General features: G+C 51.7%; 1 pseudogene; it reads left to right on the top strand.

Moving 5' to 3' along the window:
- The first annotated feature begins 6,377 nt into the window (after positions 1–6,377).
- Positions 6,378–11,806, top strand: part of LOC119307015 — a 9,171-nt pseudogene continuing 3,742 nt past the window's right edge.

Genomic DNA, 11,806 nt, shown 5'->3' with positions numbered 1-11,806 from the left:
ATTACAGTGTAATCTAGATTATTGACTCTAGTGCAAGTGGGAGACTGAAGGAAATATGCCCTAGAGGCAATAATAAAGTTATTATTTATTTCCTTATAATCATGATAAATGTTTATTATTCATGCTAGAATTGTATTTACCGGAAACATAATACATGTGTGAATACATAGACAAACAAAGTGTCACTAGTATGCCTCTACTTGACTAGCTCGTTAACCAAAGATGGTTATGTTTCCTAACCATGAACAATGAGTTGTTATTTGATTAACGAGGTCACATCATTAGTAGAATGATCTGATTGACATGACCCATTCCATTAGCTTAGCACCCGATCGTTTAGTATGTTGCTATTGCTTTCTTCATGACTTATACATGTTCCTATGACTATGAGATTATGCAACTCCCGTTTACCGGAGGAACACTTTGGGTACTACCAAACGTCACAACGTAACTGGGTGATTATAAAGGAGTACTACAGGTGTCTCCAATAGTCGATGTTGGGTTGGCGTATTTCGAGATTAGGATTTGTCACTCCGATTGTCGGAGAGGTATCTCTGGACCCTCTCGGTAATACACATCACATAAGCCTTGCAAGCATTACAACTAATATGTTAGTTGTGAGATGATGTATTACGGAACGAGTAAAGAGACTTGCCGGTAACGAGATTGAACTAGGTATTGGATACCGACGATCGAATCTCGGACAAGTAACATACCGATGACAAAGGGAACAACGTATGTTGTTATGCGGTCTGACCGATAAAGATCTTCGTAGAATATGTAGGAGACAATATGGGCATCCAGGTCCCGCTATTGGTTATTGACCGGAGACGTGTCTCGGTCATGTCTACATTGTTCTCGAACCCATAGGGTCCGCACGCTTAAGGTTACGATGACAGTTATATTATGAGTTTATGCATTTTGATGTACCGAAGGTTGTTTGGAGTCCCGGATGTGATCACGGACATGACGAGGAGTCTCGAAATGGTCGAGACGTAAAGATTGATATATTGGAAGCCTATATTTGGATATCGGAAGTGTTCCGGGTGAAATCGGGATTTTACCGGAATACCGGGAGGGTTACCGGAACCCCCCGGGAGCTATTTGGGCCATAGTGGGCCTTAGTGGAAAAGAGAAGGGGCTGCCCTAGTTGGGCTGCGCGCCCCCCCTTCCCCTAGTCCTATTAGGACTAGGAGAGGTGGCCGGCCCCCTCCTCCTCTTTTCCCCTCCGAGGAATCCTAGTTGGACTAGGATTGGAGGGGGAATCCTACTCCCAGAGGGAGTAGGACTCTCCTGCGCCTCCCCCCCTTGGCCGGCCAGCCTCCCCTCCTCTCCTCCTTTATATACGAAGGCAGGGGCACCTCTAAACACACAAGTTGACACAAGTTGATCCACGTGATCGATTCCTTAGCCGTGTGCGGTGCCCCCTGCCACCATATTCCTCGATAATACTGTAGCGGAGTTTAGGCGAAGCCCTGCTGCTGTAGTTCATCAAGATCGTCACCACGCCGTCGTGCTGACGAAACTCTTCCCCGACACTTTGCTGGATCGGAGTCCGGGGATCGTCATCGAGCTGAACGTGTGCTCGAACTCGGAGGTGCCGTAGTTTCGGTGCTTGATCGGTTGGATCGTGAAGACGTACGACTACTTCCTCTACGTCGTGTCATCGCTTCCGCAGTCGGTCTGCGTTGGGTACGTAGACAACACTCTCCTCTCGTTGCTATGCATCACATGATCCTGTGTGCGCGTAGGAAAATTTTTGAAATTACTACGAAACCCAACAGGAGATCCTTGTTGCTTTTGCCATGTTTATCATGTGCCCCATGCTATTGATGCTTGTTGTGTTGGGAGAGTCATGATGCCCCATTGCTATTTACATATGGTCTCTCGCCAATACATTGATGACATTTTACTCATATCTTGCTTTCATGCTTGTGCTATGACATGTGAATTATTCATGCCCACCATTTGCACACATGACATGCTTGCCATGATTCCTTCTAGTTGTTGCATCTTCGCACTACTAGCTTGCTTGACTTGATCACTATGATTGCTTGCTATGTTGCATCACCCATGTTCCACTATTACTTGCTTTCTTGGGTTGATGACATATATGCTCATGCCTCTCACATGATAAATCATAATCATTGTCTCTTGTCTCCATTAGTTGCATCTCTCATATCACCTTGTATTGAGTGCCAACTAGCTATGCTTATTGATCTTGGAGACTTGGACACTTTACTTGTGATGCATACTTGTTTGATTGAGCCTCTTGTATTTGGATGTTCTTACATCATATGCCTCCATACTTTGAAATGCTCCCTTGTACTTTCTTATGATGAGCATGATGCATACACTTGTTTGGTATCTTACCACTCGAATGATAGGTTTTGCACTTCCGCTAACCTCATTTGTTTTTCCGAGTGTTTGCCATGTTCTTTCGTTTTGAAGGTTTCACAAGGCATTACCGTCATGAGACATATTAGTTATGTGAAGGCATACATGATGTGCAACTCCAACATCTTCCAGAACATTCATAAGGTGAACTCCTTCTCTTTGAGCCATCCTCAAGTGCGTATATTGGATGGGTCACTCTTTCATTGTCGTTTCCTTCTTGTTGTCTACATGATACATCTCGTGAACGGAGGAGTGACATTGGAGATTGGCTCTATGGACCTTCACATTGAGGAGCGCTCGCACTTATTGGATGCATCTTCGGAATTCCACTCATGCCTCGACATCGAGCTTTGGTACACCAACACCTCCATATTTGTTGATTGTGCTCATACATGTCATGCTCGATGGACATTTCATACCCACCACAAGTTTGCACCGTATGCATGGATTGACTCACTTTATGATTGCCTTGTTGCATCTTGTATTCCCATGTCATCCATGATATATGATCTTGTGCATTTCCTTAGCAAATTTGTTGTGATCTTCCTTGATGGCATATTCATACATCATGATCATATTGTCCACCATCAATTGCATGATAGCTTACACATATTGAGCATCCATTGCCATATTCATGCTATTGATGAACCGTCTCTCTATGACATCATTTTGCACAATGGTAGAATTTGTCGCTTTGTGCACCATGCTAATTATCCCATGAATGCTTTGCATATCATTCTATATCATCTTGACAAGCTTCATGCGCTTTGTCATGCAATATCTTGCCGCACGGACTAATTCTTACATGATGGACATTTTGTGTGCGCTAACCATTGTATTTTCGAGTGTCGCTTGTGTTTGCTCATTTTGCATGTACCACATACCGAAGACACCTGGGAGTACTTGGGTTGTGCAATGCCTTCAACTTCGTCCAACTACAAGTCCGTCCACGACAACCGTTTCCATGGTGATGAGGATCACGATCCGAGGTCGGATCTTTCACAAGGGGGGGGGGAGATGATGTGGAGCATCCCACGTTCATCCCCATGTACACTCCGACTACTCCCCAAGCCCTAAGGACACATAAGATGAGACCTCGACTATGCGCCATTGGACACAAGGTGAATTCACTCCTCTTCGAACCGTCACTTTCCGCATGTGAGACATGGCTACTACCTCATGCATGGACCTTGCATACACTCAGGTACAACCAAGATGACCATGGAGAATCCAAGGACCAAGGCCAAGCATGGAAGAGAGGACGGAAGAAAGAAGGAAGAAGAAGATGGGGCGGCTGCTGGAGCCAGGCCGGACATCCGGACCGACGTCCGGATCATCCGGGCCCAGCCGGATCATCCGGACCCTCCCCCGGATCGTCCGGGTAACCGTGCCCGAAGACACCCGAAGCTGCTCGACGAAGCCGGATCATCCGGACGGTCACCCGGATCATCCGGACCCCCGACACCCGGATCATCCGGGCCACCATCCGGATCATCCGGACCCCGCCTGCGTGTGTGACTTGGGCCGAAGCCCGTGTACCCCTTCGCCCCTCACTTACCCCTTCGTGGCTTAGCACTATAAATAGACCTCCTCCTCCCCACTTTGAGGGTTAGCGTTGATTTAGCTCAAGTTAGAGATAGAGCCTCGCTCATCCATCGGATCTCCTCCTCGTGAGAGACCGCAGCCTCTTCGGAGTAGATCCTATCGGATTCAAGATCCCCTCGTGGGAAGATCCCTTTGTGGATTCAAGGCCTCCTCACGGAGAAGATCCGTTACCTTTGTATCCTTACCTTTGTTGATTTTGGATCTCGTGTATCTCTTTGTGTTCTTCGATCTAGCACTTGTGTGACCGATTCCTTGTTGGTTGAGTGTTTTCCCTCGTTCCTCCCCGTGATTTCCTCGTGTTCTTCCGCTCGTTCTTCGTGTCTCCCCGTAGGATCCACTCCAAACTTGAAAGATGGACGCTATAGGGTTCCACCCTACATCATATGGGTCGGCCCATATAACGTGTTTTCTCGCTGGTTTGCTCGGTCGCTGGTTCATTCACTAGCTTGTTCACTCGGCTACTGGGCATTTTTGTTTGTGTTCTTTTCTTCCGTTTTTCACTTTCTTTCGTTTTCCTTTTGGTTTTCTAACTAGTTTTCTTTGTTCCCCCAAAAAAAGAAAACTATTTTTTTTTCTGTTTTTCTGTTTTTTGTTTCTTTTCTCTGTTTCCACTGCATTTCCCCCTCTTTTTCTATGTTTCTTTCCTCGGATTTCACTGTTTTCCTTTTCTTTCTTTTTTTCATTTTTGGTTATTATTTGTTTTGCTTTGTTTCCTCATCGGTGTTCAGGGTCTTCTTTGGGTGCTTTCTTTGTTACCGAGGTGTTTATTTTGTTCTTCTTCGGTTTTCACCGTTCTTTCTTCGTTTTTATTTTTTCTGCAACACATGGCTACATTTTTTCACACACATTTGTACATTTTACGTATGGATCAAGAACTTATTTTATACCTCTTTAACATTTTCTAAATGCATGATTAATACTTTTTATGAATACATTTAATGAATACTTTTTTCATAAACATTGTACATTTTCGTTATATATTTGGAACATGTTTAAAATCTTTAAAACATATGATTAAAATGTTTTTGATACACTATCACATTTTCCTTGAAAATATTGTTTTTTTCTTTTCAAAATTTTAAGTACATATTCTACATTCTTTTGTATACATCACACACATTTTTGCACCTTTAATTTTTTTCAATAGACAACTAAAATTTTAATAAAAATTGTGTTTCTTGACTACTTCTTTCGTACACATCGTACATTTTCAATATATCATTGGAACATTTTTTAGTACATGGTTAACATTATTGAAATATATGATGAACATTTTTTATATCAAAAAATTTAATATTTTTGTCCAATTGATTTATTACACGTTCTAAAAAATTTGTATACATCAGGAACATATTTTTGTACACCTTTAACATTTTTGAAATGGATGATTAACATTCTTTAAAATAATTTGTACATGGGGACTACTTTTTCCATACACACTGTATATTTTTGGCATATATCAGAAATATTTGTTAATAAATGTTTAAAAGTTTTTGTTGCATGATCAATATTTTTTCAAACGCTTGATTAACATTCTTTTAAATACATTATCAACTTTTTTCATACACGTTATATATTTTTTGGATAAATTTTCTGTATATGTAAGAAACATTTTTTCTATACATATTTAAGATTTTTCAAATGCTTCAGTAACATTTTTAATATTTTTTATGTAGAGTGGTTTTTGTAATATATACCCCGTTCCTAAGTATAAGACCTTTTAGAGAACATACGGAGCAAAATGAGTTTATCTACACTCTAAAATATATCTATATACATCCGTATGTAGTTCATAGTGGAATGTCTAAAATGTTTTATATTGAGGAATGGAAGGAGTATATTTAGAATATTTGGATGTGTAAAAAAGAAGCAAAGTAGAAAGCGAAAAAGTGAAAGAAAACAGAAAAAAAAAACCTAGGCTGAGGCCTCCCACGAGCTGGGCCGGCCAGTATCGCGCCCGCCCGTTGCGGCCAGTTTGCCGTGCCAGGCACGTTTAAGGGTGGGCCAGCCCAAAGGACCAGGTCTGCTCCATGGATCGTTCTTCCTTCCCCTGCCGCGCTGCCGCCGCACCGCCATCGCTGGGGACCCGCGCCTCCCGTCCCAGCAAAGCCCTCCCAATTTGTTGCTCCTACAGCTGCACGTGAGTATCTACAGCGCGCTGGCCCGGGTGCGAACAAGCAAGATCGGTTCGACGACGGTAGCCCCTTGCCTTGACGGAATCTCGCTCGCGCTCACCAAGTCCGACGTCCGGCAGGAGACCGTCCGAAATTAGGCTGGCGCATCCCATTAACCCTAGACTGGACGTCGCCAATTCCCCACCTCTACTCCATTGCGATCCACGAATTCACAGGAGCTTTGCTGCTGCTGAATCTCCAATGGCTCGGAAGGATCTCCTCCGTCGCCGGCGGGCCTGCGACTATGACCGCCTCAGCGCGCTCCCTGACGACCTGCTCCTCGTTATCCTGCGCCGTCTCGACAGCCGCATCGCACACGGCGTCGCGGCGCTCTCCAAGCGCTGGGCTCACCTGCCCCCGGAGCTCACCGTGCTGGATCTCAAAGTGACCGACACACTGCCACCGCGGTACCGCCGATGCCTCCTCCGGCGCCACGAAGCCACGAGATCGCTGCGACTTGCCCAGAATGGCAGAAAGCTAGAGGATATCGCCGGGCGGTACCAGCGCTGCGCCATGAGCTCCATGGTCGCCTGTGTCCGGAGCCTCTTGGCCAGCGGACTTCACCGGCGTGTGAATAGGCTATCGCTCGAGATCTTGAAAGACAACACCTCGACTTGTATCAACAGCCTTATAGTGGACGCCGTCGATTCCTGGGGCGTCCAGGATCTGGTGGTCGTTGCCACGCCGACCGAGCGGACCGTGAATACGCCGCCGGCCTACGATTTCCCACATGGTCGCATCAGCAGAAAGCCAGGCGAGTCTTGCCTGCGAAGCCTCAAGCTTTCCAACTGCTTGCCCCCGCCGCTTGAGGTGTTCACCGCGCTCACCACGCTCGTCTTGCAAGATTTGCCCAGATCAACGCCCGCAGCCGTCTACCGGAGGGTGATTGCCGCGTGCCCGCAGCTGCAAATTCTGCACCTCATCCGCTGCGGGTACAAAAGCAAAGCCTTTGCACTGATACTCAACGCACCCATGTCAGGAATCAGGGAGCTGCTCGTGGACGGCCCGTTGATGCTAGTTGAGATCCTGTCGGCGTTCTGGGAACGGGAGTCCCCAGACTTTCCTGCCTGCGGCCTGCGCCGTGGCTCAAGGGGCGGCCCAGCGCGGCCCATCTTCATCAGCACGAGCTCAAGACCCTCGCGAGGGGCCAAGCCTCGCGGGTTGGACGACATGAAGCTTTCTCAGGCACGGCCTCGTCGGGCTGGCTCGCGAGGAGGCGGAGAGATCAAGGCGAGGTACCTCATGAGGTGTCCATGACGCAAGCCATGACGACCAAGGGCGCCAGGCGGGCGCCAGCCCGCCCAGTGTCCTCCTTTCCTCTTTGGTGCAAAGGGAGCAAGCGCAGACGAGAGCATCAAGCAAAGGCATCCGTTTCGGTGCAACAAGACCAAGACCGTCGCAACGGCAGGAAGGAAGTCATTGTGGAGCCCAAGCCGGCGTCACCACCAGAGCCTTTGACAGACGAGGACCAACTTTAGTCAGGATAAGTGTACTAGATGTTCCCCTTTAAAATGGCCAATTGTTGGCGCCCTTCCCGCTCAATATTTGGGAAGAGGCCTAGGGCCTTTGCCTATAAATAGGACTAGCCACCCACAAGGAGGATGATCATCATCTAGGAAACCAGTAGGAAGAGTGACTGAACTCCCCCTAGCAGTTCATCACACCAGCCAAGAACAGACCCTCGCGAGGCTGTTCTTCCTTGTATTGTTCATCATCAGCCCAAGAGGCAATCCACCACACCACAAACTAGAGTAGGGTATTACACCACAATGGTGACCCGAACTAGTATAAACCATGTGTCTCTTGTGTTGTTCCTTTCATAGCTTAGATCCTAGCAAGGCGGCGAGGCGCAGGTAGGTAGAGGGCGAGATCTCCGCGCACACCTCAGTGTTCGAACCTAGAGGGTCTGTGGGAACCCGAAATCCGACATTTGGCGCGCCAGGTAGGGGTGCGCTGGAATTCGTCTTCCGCCGCCCTGTTCTTCACCGACCATCGCATCCATGTCAGACGCTCGTCGGGCCCGCGCCGAGCGCCGAGCCGCTCTCGCTTCTCGCGTCGCCCAGACGGCCCCCGTCGGCGGCCGCCCCCGCCATTCCCCGTCGCCTGCCGTCAACGCCGCCACCGGCCCAGCAGGGAACGAGAAGCAACCATCGTCCCAGCATCCGTTCGTGAGGCGAGACGGCCGCACTGCTACTCCCTCACTCACCCCAGCTGGTTCTTCGTCCCGCGCACTCCGCGCTCCCATGGAGGCTCGAGCTGCACTCATCGCGGCAAACGAGCTCCTGCGCTACCGCCCAGTCGACGACGTCTACGAAGAGTGGCTCGACCGCGTCGCCGAGCTCGTCCGCGCCGCAGGGGGTTCCCCCACGCCGTCCATCTCGCTGCACCGCGCCCCGCCTTGCATGGGCGATGAAGCTCCGAGGGCGCCTCAGCTGCCTCCCCCTCAAGAAGGCGTCCTGGCCCCAAGGCACGTGGCCCCTGGGCGGAACCCGCTCCGTCCGGCGCCAGCGCGACAAGAGCAGAGTTGCCAAGAGTTCCCTCGTCCCCAAGAAGCTGCCCGAGTGCTCCCTGCTCCGGCCCATCGCGACCACACTCCTCTTCTAGCACGCCAAGACCCCGCGCTGCTCCTAGCTGCAGCACATGGGGACCCGCAAGACCAAGCTCTTCGTCATCAAAGGCCTCCCGTGACCACCGCAGGCTGCCGCGCCTTCACCGCCAAGCTGCGCAGCGTCGCGTGGCCCAGCAAGTTCAAGCCAGACCTGCCTCCTTGCTACGACGGCACGGCCGACCCTGCGGAGTTCCGCCAGCTCTACGAGCTAGGCATCGAAGCCGCCAACGGGGACGAGAAGGTCACGGCGAACTGGTTTCCCATGGCACTCAAGGACGGGGCCCGCACCTGGCTCCTGAACCTGGCTCCTGGCACGATCTCCTCTTGGGATGAGGTGCGCACCCGCTTCATCACCAACTTCCAAGGTACTCGCGACCGGCCACCTGTCATGAGCGACATGCATCGCATCAAGCAGCAACCAGGGGAGACCCTGCAGAAGTACATCCAGCGCTTCAACAACGCACGCCTCAAGATTCCTAAGGTGACCGAGGAGGCCATCATCTCAGCCTTCTCAGACGGTGTGCATGACGTCAAGATGAAGGAGGAGCTGGCGATGCATGAAGATCTGTGCACTTCCTTGGAGCTGTTCAACTTGGTGACCAAGTGCGTCAGGGCTGAGGAAGGGCGCCTTTCCCTCCTCGAGCTGCCAGCCGCAGACCTATAAGAGAAGAAATCCAAGGCCAAGGACGTGAAGCGCAAGGGGGCTGCCGTGCTCGCGGCAGAACCAGACACCAAGCGGGGCAGAGATCAGCCCGAGTCTTTCAAGGGAAGCCGATACTGTGTGTACCACGACCTCCACATCCACAACACCAACGAATGTCAAGAGCTCCGAGCCGTGCGAGAAGGGAGGATCGGCCGACACCCTGACCGCAATGATCGAGGCAATGGCCGAGGAGGAGGAAGGAACACATGATGCTGGGAAAACCGCGGCCCTCGCCAAGGGTGGCGCGACCGACCTCGCGAGGATCGATGGCAGGATCAGCCTCGCGAGGGAGACTGGAGGGATCAGCCTCGCGAGGATCGTCCACAAGGAAATGCAGGCCTCCCTCCATTTCCACCGCAACCAAGGAGAAACGAGGACCATCATCAGAAAGAGGGGGATGGGGGCTTCCAGGAGCCGCGCGCGATCGCCTGCATCCTGGGCGGAGCTCAAGCCCCAGCCTCTCAACGCATCTTCAAGCAGTTCGCCCGCGAAGTGAATGCAGTCCTCCCCAAGCTCGAAGCCACGCGCCCCCTCAGGTGGTCGGCGTGCGCCATCACGTTCAGCTCAGTGGATCAGCTCAAGTGCGCGGCCACAGCCGGAGTCCTCCCGATGCTTTGCTCCCAGTCATCAGCAACGTGCAAGTCACCAGGACCCTCATCGACGGCGGGGCAGGGCTCAACGTCCTATCCGTAGAGACATTCAACAATCTCCAAGTGCCTTACGATCAGCTTCAGCCAACCAAGCCTTTCTCCGGAGTCACCGATGGCTCCACGGTTCCGATTGGGCAGGTCCACCTCCCTGTCACCTTCGAGGCGCGCAACAACTACCACACCGAGCTCATCGACTTCGACGTCACCCACATTCGCCTGCCATACAACGCCATCCTCGGGTACCCAACTCTCGCCAAGTTCATGGTCGTGACTCATCACAGCTACAACGTTCTCAAGATGCCAGGAAGCGGCGGAGTCATCACGGTGCCTTGTGAAGAAAGAGACGCAGTGTGCTCCCTAGAGCGAGCTTTTCAGGCCGCATCACTTGAAGACCCGGATCGCGGGAGCGGGAGGCTCCCTGAGACTGCTCCCAAGAAGAAGAAGCCATCGCCAGGCCAGACCCCTCAGGAGGCAGGCCCCTCAGGGTCTGCGCCTGCTCAGGGGGCACCTCCTTCTGTCGCATAGGAAGGCGCATCCAGCGCCCTCCTCAAGCAGGGCTCGGGGGCTCCCTCCTGGAGGGCCACCGACCTTGCTAAGGTCACGAGGGAGGCGCTTGGGCACCACTTGGAGGCGTGTTTCAAAGCACGTTTCCCTCAGGAAGGAGCAAGGCAAGGAGGGTCAAACCCTTAGGAGTTCATCAGTCAGATCACGCAGGAGTTGCAGGAGTCAAGAGTCATGAGTGGCAGCCGCCGCTTACCCGCCGCAGCTCCCCATCTAGGCGAGGATGGTGGGCTGCGCGTCTGCATCGACATCCCAGGGCTCAACCGAGCCGCCTCTCAGGAGCGCTTCTGGCCCTCACGCGCGGGGCGCTGCAAAGGCCCACCCCACAACTACGTTCACATGCCCTACGGCTTGCCGAATGCGGCCGCCACGTACCAGCGCCTCAGGAGGAGCATCCTGGAGGCTCAGGAGGCCAGGCGTTCCGCAGCCCTGGCGGAGATGGAAATGGCCCACGAGGAGCCACCAACGCCTCCAGAACCTCCCGAGGCTCCTGGGCCTGGAGGCTCATGAAGATCGGCTTCCGCAGCCCACGACATCTGCTACTTCAACACCCTTTCGCCTTCAACGCTGTCAGGTGACATCCTTCAAGTTTCGTTTCCAGCTGGGAGCGCCCCCCAGGGCTGCATTATTCCCAGGCCGCGTGGGTCCGTCCCTGCGGCATGTATCCCCTTTTTACTTTATGTTCCTAGCTTGCTTTGTTGGGGGCGCTCCTCGGGCTGCATCATCCCCAAGTCGCTCGGGCCAGACCCAGCGATGTCTGCCTTTCCTGCATCTATCTAAATGAACTCGCTTCTTCGTGATTAACGTGCTTGACCTAGTTGCCCGCTCAACTGACACCAACCGATGGAGCTGCTCCCCAACGGCACGACGCTTGCGCATGGGTCTGTCCCTGCAACGCCGGAAAATCTGAATGGCTGAGCTCTGGCCGCGACAGCCCCGCACAACGCCACCTCGTCAGGCCTTCAGTGCCTCATCACCTCTCCAAAGCAACCAACGGCTGACCGCCGCTTGTCATAGCAGACTGTTATTCTTCTTGTGGTGGGCCTGCAGGATCCCTTCAAGGAGCAGCGTCAGGCGAGGCCCTCACGGCGTTTTCTTCACTCTCGTT

The sequence above is a fragment of the Triticum dicoccoides genome, chromosome 5B, assembly GCF_002162155.2.
Source record: "Triticum dicoccoides isolate Atlit2015 ecotype Zavitan chromosome 5B, WEW_v2.0, whole genome shotgun sequence".
In the NCBI taxonomy this organism is placed as follows: Eukaryota; Viridiplantae; Streptophyta; class Magnoliopsida; order Poales; family Poaceae; genus Triticum; species Triticum dicoccoides.
Note: the sequence above shows the minus strand (reverse complement) of the source record. Positions and strands in the feature narration are given on the sequence as shown.